The sequence below is a fragment of the Podarcis tiliguerta genome (genome assembly GCF_965153285.1).
Source record: "Podarcis tiliguerta genome assembly, chromosome: 17".
In the NCBI taxonomy this organism is placed as follows: Eukaryota; Metazoa; Chordata; class Lepidosauria; order Squamata; family Lacertidae; genus Podarcis; species Podarcis tiliguerta.
In genome coordinates, this window is record NC_139550.1 from 22,464,794 (window position 1) to 22,487,256 (window position 22,463).

Here is a 22,463-nt window from a genome sequence, read left to right on the forward strand (position 1 = left end):
GCTACAGGCTGTAGAAAGACTTGCATTTTTGACAAATAGCAGGAGGTGCTGCCAGATTTTGAGAACAATTGTGTGCTTTTCTGATATATGTTTTGTGACGGGTGTTTAAAAGCAACACGGCCGCGAGAGTTCTGGTAGCACAAGGATGGAAGACTGAAGAAACCCCAACTAAAGAATCATGGCAAGAAAATTTGATGGACTATGCAGAACTGGCAAAACTGACATAAGCTACGGCACAAGAATAACTGTGACTTTAAGGATGATTGGAACCCTTTACGAAGTATCTGAAGACGCAACAAAGCGAACTGGACTCCTTGGCAGGTTTTGAATAAACATTCACAAACTTTTTATTGATGATAATCAGCTAAATAGTTTGAGGATCTCTACAACTTTGTAACATGCAGAAAACAGCATTCTTAGAGAAACCGAAGACTGGAACTGAGGGAAGTCGGGGTGGGGGGGTTGTGGGGGGGGGGAGGGAGGAAAAATGGGGGTGGAAACAAGGGTGATGTTTTTGGATAACATGTGTTGTTATAATTTTGAATAAAAATAAATAAATAAAGCAACATACACGCCCTCTGAACCCAATTTTCCAAAGGCTGCAGTCCTGCTGGGAGTAAGCCCTATTCAACTCAGTAGGTCATACTCTGGAGTAGACATGATTGAGATGGCAGCGTCCTTGCTCAAGTCCTCCTATTGGCTTCCTTTCGCAGGCTGTCCAGAGAGAAACAAAGGCTTCCATGCACATGGTTCCAGCTCCAGCCCCTGCTGTCTCCAGCTAGGACTGAGAACAGACTCCGGCTTCAAACTCCAAAGAGCAGTGCCAGCCAGTACAGAGACAATACTGTAAGGCCGATTCTTATTTTCAGAGGTGAACCTAGTCTTTGGCAAGGAGGTGCATTGTCAACCCTGAAGCAGCAAGACACCAGAACCAGAAACTCGAAAAGTTTGCTTTTTGTTGCCTTTAGCGCTCTGCCAGTGACTTCCTCTGCCATTGGGGTTGGCTCTGCCCTGCCTCCCCTCCTCCTCTCTTGGTCCTCCTCTCTTGGCTTTCCTCCTTCTCTCTGCTTGCTGCTTCCCCTCCTAGCCACTCCGGGCCAGAGTGCAGAAGCACAATACAAACATAGTTTTAAAAGAATAGAGTAGGCATTGGAGACAGCTAATCTATGAATGTGCAAGTGTTATACTTTAAGAGGAAGGGAAGGGTGGTATTTTGGCAGCTGCATCTGCATGCTCCTACATTTAGGAATCAGTGGGCCTACTGCCTTCCTTTGTACTCACAGGAATTACAAGGCAAGGGCTAGTTAAGGTTCTAGGTAAAGGGACCCCTGACCATTAGGTCCAGTCGCGGACGACTCGGGTTGCAGCGCTCATCTCACTTTATTGTCCAAGGGAGCCGGCGTACAGCTTCCGGGTCATGTGGCCAGCATGACTAAGTCGCTTCTGGCAAACCCGAGCAGCGCACGGAAATGCCGTTTACCTTCCCGCCGGAGCGGTACCTATTTATCTACTTGCACTTTGTGCTTTCGAACTGCTAAGTTGGCAGGAGCTGGGCCCGAGCAACAGGAGCTCACCCCGTCGCAGGGATTCGAACCGGCCACCTTCTGATCGGCAAGCCCAAGAGGCTCAGTGGTTTAACCCACAGCGCCACCTGCATCCCTCAGTTAAGGTTCCAGCTTTCTGGAAATTCTTTATATGCTGTTTTAGGTATTTGACACAAAGCAGGCCCACAGTCCAGGGAACTGCGGCTGTCGCCATCTTGTGCTGCTCTCTGTAAAGCAAACCATGGGTGCCCTAATTGTTTTGAAACAGTGGTGATGGAGGGGCAGGGCCCTGGTTCAGAATGCAGAACAAAAGTGACCATTCTGTCATTGAGTGAAAAATCATTCTTTTTGCCTCTGCAGAAGAGTGGGTACTGGAATTTCTCTCAGCCGAGCTTTGAATACTAGTCTGTGTTATCCAATGCCTGTTCTCTTCTGGTATGCTCATATGGATGGGGCAAATGGAAATAGTGTTTTTCTGCACTTCAAGTTAGTGTGGCTGTGTGTTACTGTAATAACTATGAAATGACTAATGGGGTTGAACCACATTATTCTTGTGACGTTTTGTGAAACAGCTGAGAAAACAACCACCACCAAAACAAAACTCACAATGACATAAGAAAGCAAAGGGTGTTTTCCAGGAGAATCTCTTTATTTGCTCACGATAATAAAAGAAAGCCCTGGTCTAGGAGGGAATTCCTGAAAATTGGTAAAAACATCTAGAAGATTTAGCAGGGGAGGGCAGACCTCAACAAACCCCTCCCCCCAAAGAAAACACCTCCAGAACTTTTGTGTCCAGATTTTCACTTTTTGAAATATGGCAACCCTACATTAGGGGGGAAGTTGGGAATGGGGATTTGGATCTTATGTCAAAGCCTGTCTCTGAAAACCTCAACAGTAGGCGGGAGATGTTGCAGTCAAGCTTCAATTTTTTCCTCAGAAACAAATATTTGAGCTTCCATATTTAGCACAGAGGCAGCCTTTTTAAATCTTTTGTGTATGTGTTTCATGGCTGGCACTTGTTGCTTAGTACATTTGAAGAGGACGGCTTAGACTGCTAGATCTTAGGGTGAAGAAGTCTTGAGATTATTTAATGTTTCTGATTTGGAATGAAGAATAAAGGGCAGGCAGAAGGTATATTGTGAGTGAGCAATAGATCAATGACCATTTTCAAACAGCTAGTTAGTAACTCCCTGGAATCTTGCTCGGATGCCTGATTATCGTCTTCCAAAGCAATTACAGTGGTACCCCCGGTTAAGAACTTAATTCGTTCTGGAGGTCCGTTCTTAACCTGAAACTGTTCTTAACCTGAGGTACCACTTTAGCTAATGGGGCCTCCCGCTGCCCCCGCACAATTTATGTTCTCATCCTGAAGCAAAGTTCTTAACCCAAGGTACTATTTCTGGGTTATCGGAATCTGTAACCTGAAGCATCTGTAACCCGAGGTACCACTGTACTCCATTCCGAACTTAAAATGGAAAGCATAATGCTGGTGGTCAACAAAAGGCAAATCTTTAAAAATGTAGTATAAACACTGACAACTGGGAAACACTGGCCTGCGAGCGCTCCAGTTGGAGAACAGCCTTTACCGAAGGTGTCAATGGGCTTTGAAGACGATCAAACTCAGGACAAAAAGGGAGAAACGAGCTAAGAGGAAGGCATGCTTGGCAAACCCACACCGTGATCAACTCCCACCCGGAAACCTGTGTCCCCACTGTGGAAGGATGTGTGGCTCCAGAATTGGCCTCCACAGTCACTTACGGACTCACTGTTAAAACTGTGTTCATGCAAGACAATCTTACTCGGTTACGAGAGATTGCCGAAGAAGAAGGAATCTTACAAAGAATGCTAGACCACTCAGACCTTCCTCTGATCCAGCAAGGGCCTTATGTTCTTGGGCAAGAAGCCATACTCCATAGTGCTTAACAAAGATGAATTATACCTAAGAGATCTTGACCCATGCATGCCTTTAAAAAGTGACTGAAAGCAGCCAACCCGCTGTTCGAGTGCAGAGCTTGCTTCACTCGTTAATTCTTCCACAATGTTGTTTTTAAGATTTCCTTTGCAGTATACAAAAGGTAAATACCCCTGCTTTCTAAATCTACAGGATGCCTTAAATAACCCTTTCTTCGGCTTATTACCCCTATGAAAGCTTATTGGCTTTAGAGGCAATTGTCTTAGAATGGTATGAAATGCCTTTGGAGCCCAGGCAGTTTCCTTCCTGTTCAGGTTTAAAGGATTTTCCCACTGGAATCATATATATGGTTGTGTTTTCCCTTCTTATGGGAAGTTGGTTTTCATTAGAAAATATATTGTAATGCAAACAAGCTGAGGAGGTTGTGACCATCTCATAAATTTATGAGCGGGGACTATGGATTACTGAGTGCTTTGAATTTTTAAAGCTCCCACATAGAGAAAAATGAAACCATTATTAAAAACACCAGGGGTGTGTGTATGTTTTAAAAAATAGTTTGGACACTTCCCCCTCCAACTGGGTTTGTATGAGGCAGAAGGGAAGTCTGTGTGGTGTTGAGTCAGTATGTTTGCCAGTTTTCTAAGTTTCCCACAGCGATTTGAGGTTTAGATGTTCCTCTCTCCAAATCTTGGAGGAAAGGCATTGATGTTCTGGGGGACAAAGAGCTAGCCAGACTCTAACAGAGTAGTGCATGGCTTAGACTGGTAACACAGGCATATACCCCAAAGGATACTGTATGTAGTAATAATAATAATAATAATAATACATTTTATTTATATCCCGCCCTCCCCAGCCGAAGCCGGGCTCGGAGCGGCTAACATCAAATGTATAACACATTAACATAAAAATAGACAATCAATTAAAATACATCCTCAAATCAGATCAGGATCAGAATAATATCCAATCAGATGGCAACCTGCAGATTAGGGTTGGGGACCTTAAATGCTCACCAGGCCCAACTGTTTGTGCTGAACTTATATGGGCCTGTGAGAAAAATTGGGAGGCCACTTTCATGCAAGTTCTTATGAAGGGGGAGAGGGAGTCAGACTGAACCCCGACCAAAGGCCTGGCAGAACAGCTCCGTCTTGCAGGCCCTGCAGAAAGATGTCAAGTCCCGCAGGGCCCTAGTCTCTTGTGACAGAGCGTTCCACCAGATTGGAGCCACAGCCGAAAAAGCCCTGGCTCTAGTTGAGGCTGGCCTAACCTCTCTGTGGCCTGGGACCTTCAGGATGTTTTTATTGAAGACCGTAAATTCCTCTGTGGGACATACCCGGAGAGGCGGTCTCGTAGGTACGAGGGTCCTAGGCCATATAGGGCTTTAAAGGTTAAAACCAGCACCTTAAACCTGATCCTGTACTCCACCGGGAGCCAGTGTAGCTGGTATACCACCGGATGAATGTGATCTTGCAGCGAAGACCCCGTAAGGAGTCTTGCCACGGCATTCTGCACCCGCTGTAGTTTCTGGGTCAGTCTCAAGGGCAGCCCCACGTAGAGCGAGTTACAATAATCCAGTTTGGAGGTGACTGTTGCGTGGATCACAGTGGGCTTTATTTATGTAGGGCTTTATTTTTCAGGGGGAACTCACAGGTACTCAGTTCCGACTCCTCAGGTGGGTTCTGGCAAGTGGTTTTTCCCCCTGGAGGCATTCAGAGGTATGCAGTACTGGCACCTTTTCCCCAAAATGTTAAATATGTGACACTTACTGAAGCAACTTCATGGCACTGTTTTTTTCCCCTAGGAAAAAACCCCACTAACCGTATGAATATTTGGTCTTCAGAAGTGTGGCTGGAGTCAGTGGCCAAAAGAACCACAGGTCAATGTATGATGCTGAGACACTCCCATTTTGGCTTTGAATCGAGATGGAGTAGCTCCACTAATTCCAAGAAACTGCTTTGATGTTTGCTTCAATACATCTTTGACCACAAACATCAGCCCCAGCTGTTGGAAATGTAGGAGCACTGGGTTCACTTCTTCGATAGTGAAACAGTGAAAAATAAGCGCAATAGCTTGCATCCCTCATAAACAAATAGTAGCATAATCCTGTTCTGTACCACACTGTCTCTGAGCTGCAGCCCTTCATTCGCCATCAAACATTATAATATTGCTTAAATTCTGAGTCAGCAAGAGCTAACTCCTTTAGCTTTTGTTTGTTTTACTGGCTCTGTTCCTGTCCCTTTAATGGCAGTCTGTCATCCAGAAACTTAGCAAATGAAGGTTTTTCCAAGCCTGCAGGCAGGTAGTGGGGAAAACTTCACTGACTTAATTTCTTCACCCCAGGCTTCTGTTTAAGACCAGGTCTTGCTTGCTTCCATTTCCAGAACCAGATTCTATCACACCCTCCAAAGTTTCCCTATTTTCCAGGGATAGTCCTGGATTTACAGGAGTCATCCCGGTTTCTGATTTGATCCTGGAATGTCCTGCTTTTCCTTGGGACATCCCTATTTTCATCAGAGAAATGTGGGAGGGTATGGAGCTATGCGACCCCTGAGCCAAATAGATAAGTAACTATACAGCCTTGAGAATACATCTGAAGGCAGCCCTGTATGGGGAAGTTTTTTAAATGTTTAATGTTTTAGTATGTGTTTATATACATGGGAAGCTGCCCAGAGTGTCTGGGGCAACCCAGTCAGATGGGTGAGGTATAAAGAAAATAAATAACAATGATAATAATTTATTATTGAATAGGATGTCTCTATTTTCATTGAAGAAGTGTTGGGGGGTCTGTTCTATGCCTTGACATCCTGGAAAACTATGGGGACCTTAGTGACTTGCTCATTTTTACAGGCCTGTGTTGACCCAACCTTAGTTAGAATCAATGGCGTAGCGTGGGTTGTCAGCACCCGGGGCAAGGCAAGTAATTTGCGCCCCCTAACCCGGGGCAAGGCAAGTAATTTGCGCCCCCCCCCCCGCTGCACTGTCCCTCCCCCAGATAGTCCCTCACTCTCTCTCCGCACCGCACCGCACGCCTGGCACCCTCCCCTCCACAGTGGGCGGCGACCCGGCGGCTCGGATCGGATTCGCACAGCCAGCACTGCAGTGAGAGAGAGTGAGTGAGCCAGGTAGGGGCAGAGAGCTGTGAGTGTGAGCGCCCCCCCCCAGATGTTCCGCCCAGTGCGGCCGGCCCCCCCTGAACCCCCCACGCTACACCACTGGTTAGAATAACATTTACTAGGCTTGCCACCCATACCAGACTTCATGTCAGAATAATGTATACACATCCTGGCATCGCAGAAGCCCATCCTGGATTCTGTTTGCATCCAAGCATGTCCCTGTTTTGGGGATGACAACGTCGGAGGGTATGCACAATGCAGGGATAAGCAAATGCGGTATCCTCCAGATCATGGGTAGGCGAGCTAAGGCCCAGGGGCGGGATCTGGCTGAATTGCCTTCTAAATCCGGCCCGCGAACGGTCCGGGAATCAGCGTGTTTTTACAGGAGCAGAACGTGCCCTTTTATTTTAAATGCATCTCTGGGTTATTTGTGGGGCATAGGAATGTGTTCATTTTCCTCCCCAAAATATGGTCCACCCCCCACAAGGTCTGAGGGACAGTGGACCAGCCTGCTGCTGAAAAAGTTTGCTGACCCCTGCTCCAGATGAAACAGTATTTGACTCAGCCCCAGATAGCAATGCCAATGGTGACGGAAGATGTGAGGTGTAATCCAACACAATGTGGAGGACACCATTCTAGGCTGCCCCTTGTGTAGTGAATTGGCCCTCCTGGAAGCAGCCAGAACCAGCTCTCTGCCCCCGTGCTTTTAGTTGTGGTTCTGCATTATAATCCCTTCTCACAGCTATTTCCCTCTGAGCAAATTGGGAAGAATGTTCAGTAAACAGATTATCTGTAAACCACCCGTAATTATTTGATGATGCAAACCCATAGAATGGAGGTGACAAGGGATTATTATCTGAGGTGTTGATCACCTACCTTGGACCACTTGCTATCTCTTAACAACCCTTGTGACAATAAACAGCGGTGCAGAGGAGCAGGAATGAAAGCGATGGCAGCCTTGGGACTTGTTTATTTCCGCCACAAACTTGTTTATTTCCGCCTTCATGGGGAATCGGCCCTGGCGTCGAAAGTTGTGGGTGGCCCTTCATGGGGAATGTTGTGGGTGCTTGGAAACCCAGGGAGCTGGCACCTAAGCATTTTTTTCATCTCAAAGTAAATCTAAACTAAAACAAGTTTCCTTGCATTTGTTGAAAACCTTTCCAGGGCTTCCTCCTTTCTTTTTATCTCTCCAGTGCAGTTTGCCTGTGTCCATTTATACTTTTGAGCAGTGCTTTTTTATTAAGAAGTGATATTTTAGAGAGCAGGCTAGCAGGCAGGGCCAGTGGCGTAGCGTGGGGGGTGCAGGGGGGGGCGGCCGCACTGGGCGCAACATCGGGGGGGGGGGCGCTCGCACTCACAGCTCTCTGCCCCTACCTGGCTCACTCACTCTCTCTCACTGCAGTGCTGGCTGTGCGAATCCGATCCGAGCCGCTGGGTCGCCGCCCACTGTGGAGGGGAGGGTGCCAGGCGTGCGGTGTGGTGCGGAGAGAGAGCGAGGGACTATCTGGGGGAGAGACAGTGCAACGGGGGGGGGGGCGCAAATTACTTGCCTTGCCCCGGGTTAGGGGGCGTAAATTACTTGCCTTGCCCCGGGTGCTGACAACCCACGCTACGCCACTGGGCAGGGCCCGTTACTTACATCCGGCATAGGCAAACTCCGGCCCTCCAGATGTTTAGGACTACAACTCCCATGATCCCTAGCTAACAGAACCAGTGGTCAGGGATGATGGGAATTGTAGTCCCGAACATCTGGAGGGCCGGAGTTTGCCTGTGCCCGACTTACATCATATTGTTGCTGTATGTAGGTTTTATTTTATATCTTATATTTTGGAAATGTACATCCCGTTGCTTTTTCCTTTAATTTTTTGGGGGCCCCCCTAAGAGAGTGGGGCCCTGAGCTATAGTTTCTTTAGCTCATGCGTAAATCCGGCACTGCGAGAGGCATTATTTCAATATGAGTAGGATAATGAGAGTACCTTTAAACATATTTTTTTTGGGGGGGGGAGCACTGCTTTTGAGTACTGTATTTTTATTTATTCACCTGATTTAGGGAGGGGGGTGCGCAGCTGCTACGCCCATCATGCCCCCCCCCCCCCCGCTTTCCAATCCCACACTTCTAGAGCTCTAAAGGCACTCCAGGCTTTCCGTTTAGGGTCGGGACTTTAGCCACGCTCCCCGGGCCGCCCCCGGCGCTTGCGAGGCTAGGGCTGCAGCGCCCGGCCGCGTCCGCCAGGGGTTGCGCCTCGGCCCTTTCCCTGCTCAGCCGCCAGGGCCGCCCGAGTCCCGGGCGAGGGTGGACGTCGGCGCGGCAGCAGCGGCTCTTCTCCGGCTCCTCCGCCCGAGGCACGGCGATCGGAGAGCGCTATGCCCCCTGGCCCCGTGCAATAGATCCCTCCCCTCCTCCCGCCTTCCCAGGGCCAGATCCCCCTCTTTTGGAACCGACTCGGCGTGCGCTTTTTCTTTTTTGTGTTTCCACCCGTCCGCAAAGCCTTGGATTTGCGGGTGCGCAAAGAAAGAAGGGAGCGCCAGGAGAAACCATCGCAGGCAGCCGCCAGCGGGCTTACAAGGTAAACCCCCGGGGAGACGTGGATCGCTTTATTTTGGGGGGGGGGCTGTCGCCCAACCAACCCTTCCTCCTCCGCTTGGGATCGCTTAAGATCCTAAGTGGAATGGAAGGAGAGAGATGGGGGGTGGGGGTGGCCGTGCGTGGAGGAGAAAGCTGCGCATCTTGAATTGTGCAACAATGTGTGCGTGCGCGCAAACTTGGCGCGCCTCCCCCCGTTCCTCCGTTTGCAGCCGAAATGCAAGCCAGATCCCAACTCGTTCCCCCCGGGAAGCGAGTTCCACGGCTGCTCGGTGCTGTGTGTGTGTGTTTATTTACTCCCGAGTAAGCGTTGGATGGAGAGGTGGGTGGGTGGGTAGTGGCCGGTAGTGGCCGGTGTGGCGCCACCCCCACCCCCCGATCTTCTCTCTGCATGTTTTTCACTCGGAGGTGACTTTGGAACTTTACTCGCGAGGAGAGCGTGCAGCAACGCGCCCCTCTCCAGTGGTGCAATTTCGGCGATCCAAGGGCTGGGCATTCCCGACCTCTTCCCCCCCCCCCCCAAGAGCTCGTGCCTTCTGTTCCCTTTTCCTCCTCCCCTTCTCGGAGCGATTGCACGGTGGTTTGAATTAAGACCCTGTAGCAACAGCGACCACAAAAAATGAAGTTCTTTCTTGCCTCGTTGCAGTCATGCGCTCGCCTCTTGCCCTTTTGGCTCCGCTGCCTTGGGCTGGAAGGAGGTTGGAGAAAATAAGTGCGCGTGGAAGAAAAAAATTGCGACTTGAAGCAGATCGATATATGTGTGTGTTAACAGAGGGGGGGGGGGATCCAGCCCTTGGTGATATTTGAACCAAGGGGGAAATAGCAACGCCTGTTGTGGCTTTTGTTGTGCAATCCCATTCAACTGGTTGTTGCTTGGACTTTTTACTTTTCTTTTTTTGCGGCGGGGGGGGGCGGGAGAGAAACACAACCCACATGCAATTTAGTGACACAACCACATTCCACGAGTTGCAGTTAAGATTCCTTTCTCCTCCGCTGGGGAAGCTGGAGATTTGTTGTCAGGGAGCTGTTCTGGGTCTTCTGTCAAACATCTGGATTTTTAGCCTCTCCCTTTATTGCATGGGGGGGGGGGAGTTTCCCTTTCTCTTCCTTCTCTGATTTTTCTTTTTTTAAAACATTTTAAACAGCAGGCACACAGAGGATGCAACAGCCCCCTTTTTTTTACTTTCTTCCTGCACCCCATTCAAAGATTCCTAGCATTCTCTTAAAACACACACACACCAGTCACCCACAGAAACAAAGGGCTTTTGTTTATCGTATTGTTTAAAAGTCAGATATCTGGAGATGAAGGGAGCAGAAAGGAGGACCCGTTTTGGAAGCAACTGTGTTTTTTATTAAAAAAAAAGAAACCCTGAAGATGGTTAGTTTTGAAAAGCTGGAGTATGTATGAACCACATTTGGTAAGGAAGGGGAAGAAAGTAAACATATGGATTTGTGCAGAGCCGAAATCCCAAGTGGCCAAGTGTGCTGTCTGTTTATTCCCTGCTTAAGGGATTTGCCTGGTGCTTTTAAGGGAGCTCTGATTTTGCTGCCTCGAGGGGGACTGGTTATTCCGGGTTTGCCGCTTCAAAGTAGTTTGGATGTGTATTTATGGAGGGAGGGGAAAGCCGGAAACGTGAGTGTCCCTCAAGGGTGTCTCTGTAATCTGACAAAAGGGCCGGGGAAGAAGGCCTTTTTGCAACAGCTCTTCGCCCATCGCCTCTGTGCAGCCACAAGGCGGGAATCTCAAAATGGAAGCCCCCTCCCTTCGTTTCCGGGTGCGAGGGGGGGGGGGGAAAGGCCCAGAGCCGAAGCCCAGGGATTGGTGACCTGTTTGTCACCTCTCGGGCAAAGCTCATTACAAATGGAAGTGACACACGGTTATTATGTAAACTGGAGGCTGCAAGCGCCACGGCTGAGTCGAACCCAGGCACCCGTTTGCATGTCAGAAAAGCAGTCCAGCTCGACAGGTTTCCGACTAAAGCCTGGCAAATGTGGAAGGTGAGTTGCCTTGTTGTTGTTGTTCTTGCTGGGCAGGTCGTGGGGCAGGCCACATCCTTGTTTTTTCCAGCGAAGGCGAAACAAATAGGGCACCTGGGGAGCTCTCTGTAACCATGGGTGTCCGATGGCAATTGCTTTTAATTGCGAAAATGTGGAATTGAAAAACAAGTGGTCATTACAGGCCTTTGACTAGCCTACACAGGAGTCTGAATTTCTCCCAGAGCGGATGTGACAAGCTGTGTCGTAATGCTATATATACATTGCAGGCATGCAAAGCTAATTAACCCATATTAGTTCTTTCGAAAACATCACTTGCTGATGCTGTTGTTGTTGTTGTTTGCTGCTGCGTAATCTCACTTCTCTCTGCGCCCCTCGAAACGAAAACCCGGGGGCCGGATAGAGATTTCAACCCCCTCTCAACCACCGCATTCAGTATTCGTCAGTGGTGTAGCGTGGGTTGTCAGCACCCGGGGCAAGGCAAGTAATTTGCGCCCCCTAGAGTGAGTGAGCCAGGTAGGGGCAGAGAGCTGCGAGTGCGAGCGCCCCCCCCCCCCAGATGTTGCGCCCGGTGCGGCTGGCCCCCCCTGCACCCCCCACGCTACGCCACTGGTATTCGTAACCAACAGTTGGGTTGGCACCGATCCTGGACTGTGTTAGAAATTAGCCAGGCGCGTTTTGCGACTGGTGTGGGTCCGATGGTGACCACCTGGGGAATCTCTGGTTGGCGACTTGGGAAATCAAAAATGTCACTTGGAGAAGGATCTGAACTATTTTCCTTGAAGCTTGACTTTCTTTTATTCTGGATTGTTTTATTGGATGGTGTTGTAAGCTGCTTTGAGATTTGTTCTTTAAAATATAAAGTGTTATTGAAATGGAAATATTAATAATAATCCACAGCAAAAAAAGGTGCCTAGGCATTCCATTGTGGTGACTGTAACCTGGATTTAAGGTGCCATTTGGTGATTAGATTATATATCTGAGTTTCGAACACTGCTGATCCAGTGTCTTTGCATGAGTAGAGCCTTCTTCAGAAAGCAGTAATCAAACTGATCTTGCAGAGGAAGCCCAGTTACAGCTTTTTGGACAGGATCCATGCAGCCCTGACAGCTGAGTTGGACAGAGGAACCTCACACTTGCCTGCTCAGTTCATTATCAAGCCTTCCACCAGCTTTGGTTGGTGGCCCAGCTGCACTCCTCTCTGGACAGGGACAGCCCAAGTACTGTTGTCTACATTCTGGCAACCTTGAGGTTAGATTACTGCAATGCATTAGATGTAGAAGACAAAGCTTCAGCTAGTGCAGAATTCAGCGGCCAGGTTGCTTGCCGGAGCAAGACGGTTTGAGCACATTACACCGATCCTGGTCCCACTGCACTGGCTGCCAATTAGATTCTGGGCCCAATTCAAAGTGCTGGTTTTGACACTTAAAGCCTTAAACGGCTCAGGACTTCAGTGCCTCAAGGACCGCCTCTCTCCACATGAACCGTCCCAGACCCTGCGATCCTAATCTGAGGCCCTTCTTTGTGTGCCTCCTCCATGAGAGGTCTGGAAGGGTGGCAACACGAGAACAGGGCCTTTTCTGCAGTGGCTCCCCGTTTGTGCCATTTTCTCTCCTGGGAAGTTTGGCTGGCACCTCTAAGTGCCGGGCGAAAGCGTTCCTCTTCAGCCAGGCCTTTGGATGATGAAATGTCTTGTGGGAGGGGAGTTTTTGCTTTTAGTCTTGTTTTTATTACCTATTTTGTGTTTTGGTTTTTTTTAACTTGTGCTTTTGTGTTCTGAAACGCCCTCAGATCTATGGATGGAAGGTGGCCTGCAGATTTAATCAATGACAATAAAATAAAGCTGGAATGTGTGGGCCCAGAGTCCTTTCATTGCACCCACATTTGATGCAGCGTGTGTGCGTTGCCGGCAGTTTCTCCTGCTTTCAGTTGTGCCCGTGGACCCTTGAGTTAGAAATTTGCCTCCCTGTTGACCCTAGCTGCATGTGGGAGTCTGTTTCTAAAACATGCCCTACTTAACTTCAGATGACACCTCCAAAACGAACCAGTTTATGGAAAAAGGATTTTGCTCAGCAGTAGAGTGGGTTTGATCCCTGGGCAGGGTGAGTGCCAAATTGTAGCTTCAGAGGGCAGGAACGGGAGATGTCGAGTCCAGCCTTGGGGAGATGCCGCTTGGTCGCTAGGCTGTGGATGGGAAAGTGATGTGATCCCAGCATCCCTGACTGTATCCTCATGGTAGCCCTTCAGGAAAAGCATTGGCCTATCCAATATTCTGGTGTGGTGTTTGCTGGGAGAACCCCAGGGCGATGGCTCTGGTTAACTTCAGCATCCCATGCAGAGGCTGCCATTGGGGCATCACACAACTTTGTGTTCTCCATGGCAACTGTGTGGCTGTCTCCAATATCCATCAGTCCCACCCTTCGTGCAGGGGATGTGATGGGTGGTCTGCGGGCAGGGGGGTTACAATGCCTTCCCTTGTTCGTTACACATACAAATTTAATAAATAATACAGTGGTACCTCTGGTTGCAAACGGGATCCGTTCCGGAGGCCCGTTCGCAACATGAAAGGAACGCAACTCACAGCTGCGTGTCTGCGCACGCGCGGGTTGCAATTTGCCGCTTCTACGCATGCGCGTGACGTCATTTTGGCAAAACCCGGAAGTAACCCTTTCCGGTACTTCCGGGTCGCTGTGGGACGCAACCTGAAAAAACGTAACATGAAGCTAACGTAACAAGAGGTATGACTGTAATAATAAAATAATTTGGCTGGTTTGGGCCAGAGTGTAGCCCACTGGATTTGATGAACTGGTGGCGCATGAGGCTTGGTGTGTGTGTGTGTGTGTGTGTGTGTGTGTGTATTTGTGGCACAACGTAAACTTAGGAACTCCTCGCCTATTGACATTAGGCAGATGGCTTTGCTGTTCTCTTTTGGAGCACCTCCTTAAAACATTTTGGTTTGGGCAGGCCTATCCAGACATGTGGGACGCAGGTGGCACTGTGGGTTAAACCACAGAGCCTAGGACTTGCCGATCAGAAGTTCAGCAGTTCGAATCCCCCCGACGGGGTGAGCTCCCATTGCTCGGTCCCTGCTCCTGCCCACCTAGCAGTTCAAAACCACATAAAGTGCAAGTAGATAAATAGGTACAGCTCTGGGGGGAAGGTGAACGGCATTTCCGTGCGCTGCTCTGGTTTGCCAGAAGCGGCTTAGTCATGCTGGCCACATGACCAGGAAGCTGTATGCCGGCTCCATCGGCCAATAAAGCAAGATGAGTGCCGCAACCCCAGAGTCATCCGCGACTGGACCTAATGGTCAGGGGTCCCTTTACCTTTACCAGACATGTAGTTGTTGATTGTGTTTTAAGCTCTTTGGTTGCTGGTTTTAAGTATCTGAAAATGTTTTTAATTTTTGTCATTTTTTAAAAGGTATTTTTACTATTTCTTCTAAACTGCTTAGAGGTTCTGTTTCAACCTAATGGTACATACAATTTGTTAAATAAACCAGGGATGTAGCACACGGAGGGTGACCTCTAACTTTGGCCCGCAAGGGGGGTCCAATTTGGTCCGTAAGGCCGTTTCACAGGGCGATGTGCGAAGATGGACGAGGTGTGTGGTTCGTTCCTGCTGATGAAGAAGACCTCTGAAGATGAGCAGAGAGTTCAGTCCTGCCTGCTGCTTCACTGGCATGTTGTCTGTTGGTGGGCATATCGAAACATATCGCTGTGATTCCCGGTGTCCCGTAGGAGATGGATCTACTAACTTGTTTTCTTCGCTTGGAATCGAAACGTGCCCAAATTGCCTTTTCCTTCTTTTTTCTCAGCATCTTCTCTCCCACAACAAAACTCCACCCAGCTGTGAGTCATTCCAAAACTTAACAAATCCCTGATTTAGATAAGTTTTAAAAAATGAAGCAAGCATAGAATGAAATTATACTTCTCTGCTTCACCAAGTTTAAATTACAGATATTTAGTAAAATGGGTCAAGCTCTTTGATTGGAGCGAACCACCGAAATACGAAATAACGTCGTGCGGTTCTACTGATCGGACGAGTTGTTGCGAAGCCGTATTAAGTTTAGACTGAAGGCAAATTGTGCATTTGGCTAGATGTCTACTGGTTACAGAATTAAACGGAAGAAAATCCCTGTAACACCAGGAGACTTACTGAACAATCTGGAACAAAACAAAGCCCTTGTGTTCTGTGGATTGTAGCTGCCTTTCTAAATTGTGATTCCATTGTGCCTGGCAGATACCAGTTTTTCAACATTGTGGTATATCACCAGCTAAACATCGCGATACACCGATATATCACGATGTCTGAAATAAGGATGGAGCTATATAGAGGCAGTGGCTGGCTTCACGGTTTTTCCAGCATTGTGATTTTTGCATGTGAGACTCAGTTTAGCCAAGGATTCTTAAAGCGCTGTGCTTATTAGAAATGCTATAAAAATGCTTAATGTCCGCACATAATTAATAAACAAATGGCACAGAGGATGATTTGGTTGACTAACTCGTCTGCCTGTTTTTTTGTTTGTTCATCTGTAAATGCTAAGCTGGTGGAAGTGGGTCGTCTGTTCTTGGGACAGGGGCCCAGTAGGAATTTCCCCATTTGGCTGATTGGCTGGTGCCACTTGGGTTTAGCCTGCCGCGTAGCAAATCGCCATAATTTTGTAATGTTTGGTGGTTAGGCATTGGTTCAATGTAGAGGGTAGGGTAGGTTGTCATACCTGCCCCTCCCAATGTGCGATAGGATATTCCATTAAAGGAATCCAGGGGCTCGCCATACTTTTGTCTGATCCCCTTCCAAGGATTAGGGCCACGCCAGAGCACCTGGGAGCATTTTGGGGTGAGGTTGCATCTGTGGTAGGACCAATGCTCCCCTAGTATGTTTACCCTTACTGACTTCTGCCGGTGTCCAGTTGTCAGTGCTGCCCTGCCAGAGGTGTAGGCGCAGCTAGTCGTACCAATGCCTAAGCAAACCACTCACATTCTGTAATCAATAATGCTGTGGCCAAAATTACGCCAATAACCTTGAACTAATATTGGTGTCAACTGTGTCTGTCTTGGGGAGGTCTTGGGGGGTCTTCACACATAACAGTTGTACAATGCTGCAACCCTGGTGTAAGTTACGTGAAGTGCTTTGAACAATTGTTCTCTATAAATATCACATATTATCATTATACAGTGGACGCTCGGGTTGTGGACATGATCCGTGCGGGATGCACGTTCGCAGCCTGCAGCTTTCGCAACCCGCATCTGCGCACACGCGGGTCACGATTCGGTGCTTCTGCGCATGTGCGACCATCGAAACCCGGAAGTAACCTGTTCCAGTACTTTTGGGTTTTGGCTGTCCACAACCCGAAAAAACGCAACCTGAAGCGGCTGTAACCCGAGGTATGACTGTATCTATTTTTAAACGATGCTTTTAAAAATGCCAAGAATATTGCAGATACAAAACTAATACTCTAAGATTTTTGAATCGTTGATTTTTAAAAACGTGATTTGAAAGATCTCAAGGGAAAAGACATGATTTAGACTTTAGCCTTACTCAGGTTTCCCATTTTGCAATTCCTATATTTGCTGGATAAGCACGCATGCCAACTGATTGCTTTCGCATAATGGTTAGCAACTAAATACAGCCTTTAGTATAACCAAGGAGCTTAATCGTTAAACCTTTGCTCTTGCAACCGGCATGCCTTTTGCAGAGCAGAATTAAGCCTGCTTAGGAAAAAGAGGCAGATTTGTTTGTGACGACCCCCTGTTCACATGCGAGGAAGCAACTTCCATTTGATGGTTGGAGACCCGCAATGGGCAAAAGATTCCTGCATTGAAGGGGGTTGAACTAGAACAGGGGTAGGCAACCTAAGGCCCAGGGGCCGGATCCGGCCCAATTGCCTTCTAAATCCGGCCTGCGGACGGTCCAGGAATCAGCATGTTTTTACATGAGTAGAATATGTCCTTTTATTTAAAATGCATCTCTGGGTTATTTGTGGGGCCTGCCTGGAGTTTTTACATGAGTAGAATGTGTGCTTTTATTTAAAATGCATCTCTGGCTTATTTGAGGGGCATAGAAATTCATTTCCCCCCCAAAAAAATATAGTCCGGCCCATTTTCAATTCCCCCCCCCAAAATATAGTCCGGCCCACCACATGGTCCAAGAGATGGTGGACTGGCCCATGGCTGTAAAAGGTTGCTGACCCCTGAACTAGATCAGGGATCAGCAAACTTTTTCAGTGTGGGGCTGATCCACTGTCCCTCAGACCTTGTTGGGGTGCCGGACTATATTTTGAATTTTTTTTAAAAAATGAACGAATTCTTATGCCCCACAAATAACCCAGAGATGCATTTTAAATAAAAGCACACATTCTACTCATGTAAAAACAAGCTGATTCCTGGACCGTCGGTGGGCCGGATTGAGAAGGCGATTGATTGGGCTGGATCCGGCCCCCGGGCCTTAGTTTGCCTACACATGAGCTAGATGATACTGGTCCTCCACTCCAACTCTGCAAAGTATATACACAAAGTATCAAATGTGGTGACAGTAATAATAATGCAACAAAACAACGACACCACAAACTGGCTTATAGGTATAAAATCAAATTTACTAGAATAATAGCTAGAATAGAGATAGACTTGTAACCTTTCAAGCAACAAACATACTAAGGTGCCATGAGCAAAACAAAGCCTGGAGATACTGTAAACATGGAGTGGATAAATGTCCAACTGTATCTTAACAAGCGTGTAGCGAAACCTGTAATATATCCAGACAACAGGTCTCCTTTTGCCTACTTGCGTTATTCTCACCAGGGTGGTGGCTTTGATTTGCCTTTCTGTGATTGATCCATGTACACGGCTTTGTGTTTCCAACTCAAGACCCATTGAAGAACATCACATCCAGTTCAATCTTTGAAAAACAGCTTTGAGAAACTTTTTCATATTCTCCAGTGTGCTACCCTTGCCATTGTGGCGACACGGGGTTGCCGTTCCGTGATTGGACTTACGCTACTTGCTGAATGGCTCATTTATCCAGTCTGTATAACATTTATTGATTGCACATGTAACTTGTTAAGATACAGTTGTACAGTGGTACCTTGGGTTACATACGCTTCAGGTTACAAACGCTTCAGGTTACTAACTCCGCTAACCCAGAAATATTACCTTGGGTTAAGAACTTTGCTTCAGGATGAGAACAGAAATCGTGCTCCGGCAGTGCGGCGGCAGCGGGAGGCCCCATTAGCTAAAGTTGTGCTTCAGGTTAAGAACAGTTTCAGGTTAAGAACGGACCTCCGGAACGAATTAAGTACTTAACCCAAGATACCACTGTACATTTATCCATTCCATGTTTACAGTATCTCCAGTCTTTGTTTTGCACATGGCAGCTTAGTATGTTTGTTGCTTGAATGGTTACAAGTCTATCTCAATTCTATTTTTTTTATATATAATAATATTTATTAGAAATTTAACAGTTACAAAAAGAAAAAAAGAAAAAACAATAAAAAATTTAACAAACTATACATCAAAGATAAAAAGGGGGGGGAATCAATACATCAAAACAACAAGAGAAACAGAAACATTTAAAAAAAAACACACATCCAATTTCCATTTCTTTGCCTTTCATTTACTTGTTTCCTCTACTTCCTCACACCTCCCTTTTTTGTATTCTAGTTCAATTAAGCTATTTCAGCAAATCCTTTCTATCTTTCTCAATTTTTTTTTGGTTCTATAATTTGTCTAAGTTTAAATTTTCCACTTTAGCCCATTTAACAATCAGTTTTTACTTAATTCTTTATAACATTTCTGCTAAAACCATGTAACTTCATTCCAGCATTCTTCTAACAAGTCTATCTCTATTTTAGCTATTATTCTAGTAAATTTGATTTTATATTTATAAGCCAGTTTGTGGTGGTGTTGTTTTGTTGCGTCCAGTCCAACGCTACAATTCTAAGTTTCTAAGGCTAAGCTTCCAATCCTGGGCTGCTTTGTCTGGGAAGAAAGACCCCTCTCCAAACATGGTTAGATTAACTCCCAGCAAAATGCACAGGATTTGGCTGCAGGTGTTCAGAAACGTCCAGAACGAAAGTCACTATTGCCTTTTAAAATGTGGTTCTTTTTGGGGGGGATGTGTGTTATTGGGTGGTTGTTTTTATTTTGATTATATTTTGGTTTTTATTTTGATCTTTGCATGAACTGCCCTGAGACGTCCGGGTATAGGATGGTCTATAAGTTCAATCAATCAAATAATGGAAAAAATAGGTAAAACAATAGTACCGCACCCTGAGTGAATTGGTTAAAATGTATTAAAAAGGGATCTAAAATGTGTTGGAAATGCCAAGAAGCAGAGGGGACCTTCCTACATATGTGGTGGGGATGTAAGAAACTAAGGGATATCGGGAGAGAATGGGAAAGGATTTCTCTTTCGCCTCCGTTTGAAGCAAAACTCCCCAGCTTGTGTCTGAGGGATCATGTTCAGATCAGGTAGACCAGTGGTTCCTAACCATTTTTTGGCCATGCCCCACCTAAGCATTTTTTAAATCCTCATTTCCCCACCCCCTGACATATAATTCTTCTTATTCAAAAAGTGAACTCCTATTCACATGGAAGAAGCCTATAAGGCCATTAACTGTTAATAACTCATTCTCGAATTGCCCCCCTTAAAAATCGAACTGTCCCCCTGTGGTGTGTGCGCCCCACGTTGGGAACCACGGATGTAGACGGTATGGGTTAGATCCCATGTTTTCTATGAATCTTTCAGAGCATCTGTTTACTCCTTATGTACTCCCAGTGGCCCTGAGTTGGAGGAAAGCACATTCTCGCTCCATCCATCACCCAGGAAAACAAGGACTACTGGCTTGTTTGTGTGTGTGTTGTGTACTTAAAGGCAGGGAGGTTCACCTACCCTGTTTAGATGGCACTGCTGACATTGGAACCTGAATTTGCTGCCTCTCCCCTTCCTTCACTAACTTATTTTTTAATAATAACAGTAATTCACAATGTGGTGTTTGATAGACAATAATGATTCAGTCTTTTGTAATTGTAGGCTTCAGCACATTTGTTCTACATTCAGAATTTCACTTAAGACTCCTTATATATATTTTAAAATAGACACACTATAATATATTTTAGAAAAACAAAATCTGTCTTAATTTTTTTAAAAGCCGATTTAAAACTACAGATTTTTATCTCCAATTAAAACCAAAAAGTATTTGTTCTTTCTACACTAGCCGTGACCTTTCATGTTGAAATGTACCCTACACATGAGTAAATACTAAGATTTAAGCGAAAGAAGGGAACCGTACACATTCAGGATACTGGATGTGATTTTAATTATATGTTGCTAAGTTTTTAATTCCTTATGCCCACCTGTAGATGAAAACTAGATTTTCTTTCATCTTCACGCTGCAATATCTGCAGTCATCAATTTCCTTTTTTTTAATTAAAATTGCTGTAAATGAGACTTCTTTAGCTGTTTTTTTAGACGGATGGTACAACCACTCCTGGCTAGTTTCCAAAGAGCATACTTGAGGTTATGGGGTGCTAATACGTCGATATAGGTTACCAGGAACTTCTGTTATAGGTTACCTATAAGATCCTTCCAACTTGGGATTTCAATTCATCTTTGTTGACCAGTTCTGTTCATTTCAGTGGGACTTCTCTGACAGTGTTCCCCTGTGTTTAGCATCGTATGAGAATATTCTTAACTAAAAAATAAATAAATACAGAGTTCCCCTAACCTTAGCCTTCTCCCCGCACTCTCCCAAGCTCTTACGCCAAGGTATATGAAAATATTACTTAAATAATATTACCTTACTCCTTTAGCTTGTTGAGAAGCTGGGTTATGAACAGAAAGCAGCCTTTCAGTTCTAAGTGGACCAGCTCCCAGGCGCAGCGACTCTGCTGGTTGGTGGCTAGGAAACTGTTCATTCTTTGAAAGTATTGCTTGACTTTTATGGGCGAAGGAGATGGTGCCCCGTTGGCAGAGTTTGCCAGCTTTCCTCCCTGCGTGTCTTTCGTGCATGCCTCCAGCTGTTTGGTTTGCTGGTAAAGGTCGCTTCTCAAGGACTCGAGACACGTCGCGTTCCAGGCGCCGCAAGGATGGTCTTTGCCGAGAACGTTGAGGCTCTGCTGGAGAACCTCGCGGACGATGATGACGGCGCCGTCGCTCTCCAGAGCGTTGAGAGCTTTCAGAGGGAACCTGAAGTCCGTTGTCTCAGATATGCATTGCAGAGGGAATTGTCCAGCCGTCCTGCAGAGATGGTTCAAGTTGGTCTGGATCATTTGGTTCCACCGGGTGTGGAGCACAAAGCATTTGGAAAGGGGGCTGGATTGTGCGAGTTTGCCGGACAGCACCAGCATGAGACAAACGCTTAAGCCGTTCCCACCAGTAGTGAAGCCCATGATGAACTATAACTACCTTATCTTCCTGGAGTCTCTTTAAATATATTTCGGAACACCTATAAAAATCTGCCATCCTGAATTCATTCAACATGAGACATTTGTATTAATCATGATATGAATTTTCCCCACCATCAAGATTCCAAATGCCTTTGAGGAACATGATTTGGTTGCTTTCAGTTTCGTTCAAGGAGTTTTAATTAAAATGTGAGGTTTTGTTTTGTTTTGTTTTTTACTACCTTCTTACAGAAAACCTAGCAAAGTTTCAAGCGGACCATAGCCCTTCCTAGGAGAGAGAGAGAGAGTGCACATTTCCTTTTTCTCTTCTTTCTGTTTATAATATTTTAAATTAATTTCCAGTGCCTTCTTAGAATTAGAAAATAAACAAGAGTTCAGCACTAGCTCTTTCCTAAAATCTGAAGAGATTTCCCATCTCATATGTCTTCATCTTTAAAAGGTCCTTATTTGTTTATTCGTTGTTTAGTTTATACTTTTATAATGCTGTTATTCAGGCAAACTGTTACCAGTTCATGAGAACACTAAAATAACAATAAAATTAATCTTAAAATCACACTAAAGTGGTCAATAATAATAATAATAATAATTTTTTATTTATACCCCGCCCTCCCCAGCCAAGGCCGGGCTCAGGGAATAAGACAACAGTTTAGAATAAAACCCAGAAGACTGGGAGAATAGGGAACTGTTTTCCTGGCACCAAAGAGAATGCATGGGCCTTTGTTGAGCGGGATTTGCAATAGATCGCTGCTGCAAAGGGTTTTTTTCTGGTTACCTTAAATGCCCTTGGATAGCTCATGGAAAAATACCTCCATTTTTTATTTCTTCACATGGGGCAGACTGAAGTGGGAACAGCTATTCCTTCAGGTACTGAGGTCTCAATTTCCTATTTTATGTTATTTTACAGTGGACGCTTGG

The 22,463-nt window shown here is 46.3% G+C and overlaps 1 protein-coding gene and 1 long non-coding RNA gene across 4 annotated transcripts in view; both read left to right on the forward strand.

Annotated features, from left to right (window-relative positions):
• The first annotated feature begins 8,622 nt into the window (after nucleotides 1-8,622).
• Nucleotides 8,623-22,463, forward strand: part of MOB3B (MOB kinase activator 3B) — a 97,728-nt gene continuing 83,887 nt past the window's right edge. The window contains exon 1 of one of the 3 annotated variants that reach the window (XM_083420751.1): nucleotides 8,623-9,133. The gene's annotated coding sequence lies outside the window, so the exon portion shown is untranslated. Of the gene's footprint in view, nucleotides 9,134-9,376; nucleotides 9,473-10,588; nucleotides 11,149-22,463 lie in introns of those variants that run through there. The other 2 variants (XM_083420753.1, XM_083420752.1) reach the window with 2 other exon arrangements.
• Nucleotides 11,701-22,463, forward strand: part of LOC310668043 — a 94,650-nt gene continuing 83,887 nt past the window's right edge. The window contains exon 1 of the long non-coding RNA XR_014506573.1: nucleotides 11,701-11,763. This is a non-coding gene — a long non-coding RNA (uncharacterized lncRNA). The remainder of the gene's footprint in view (nucleotides 11,764-22,463) is intronic.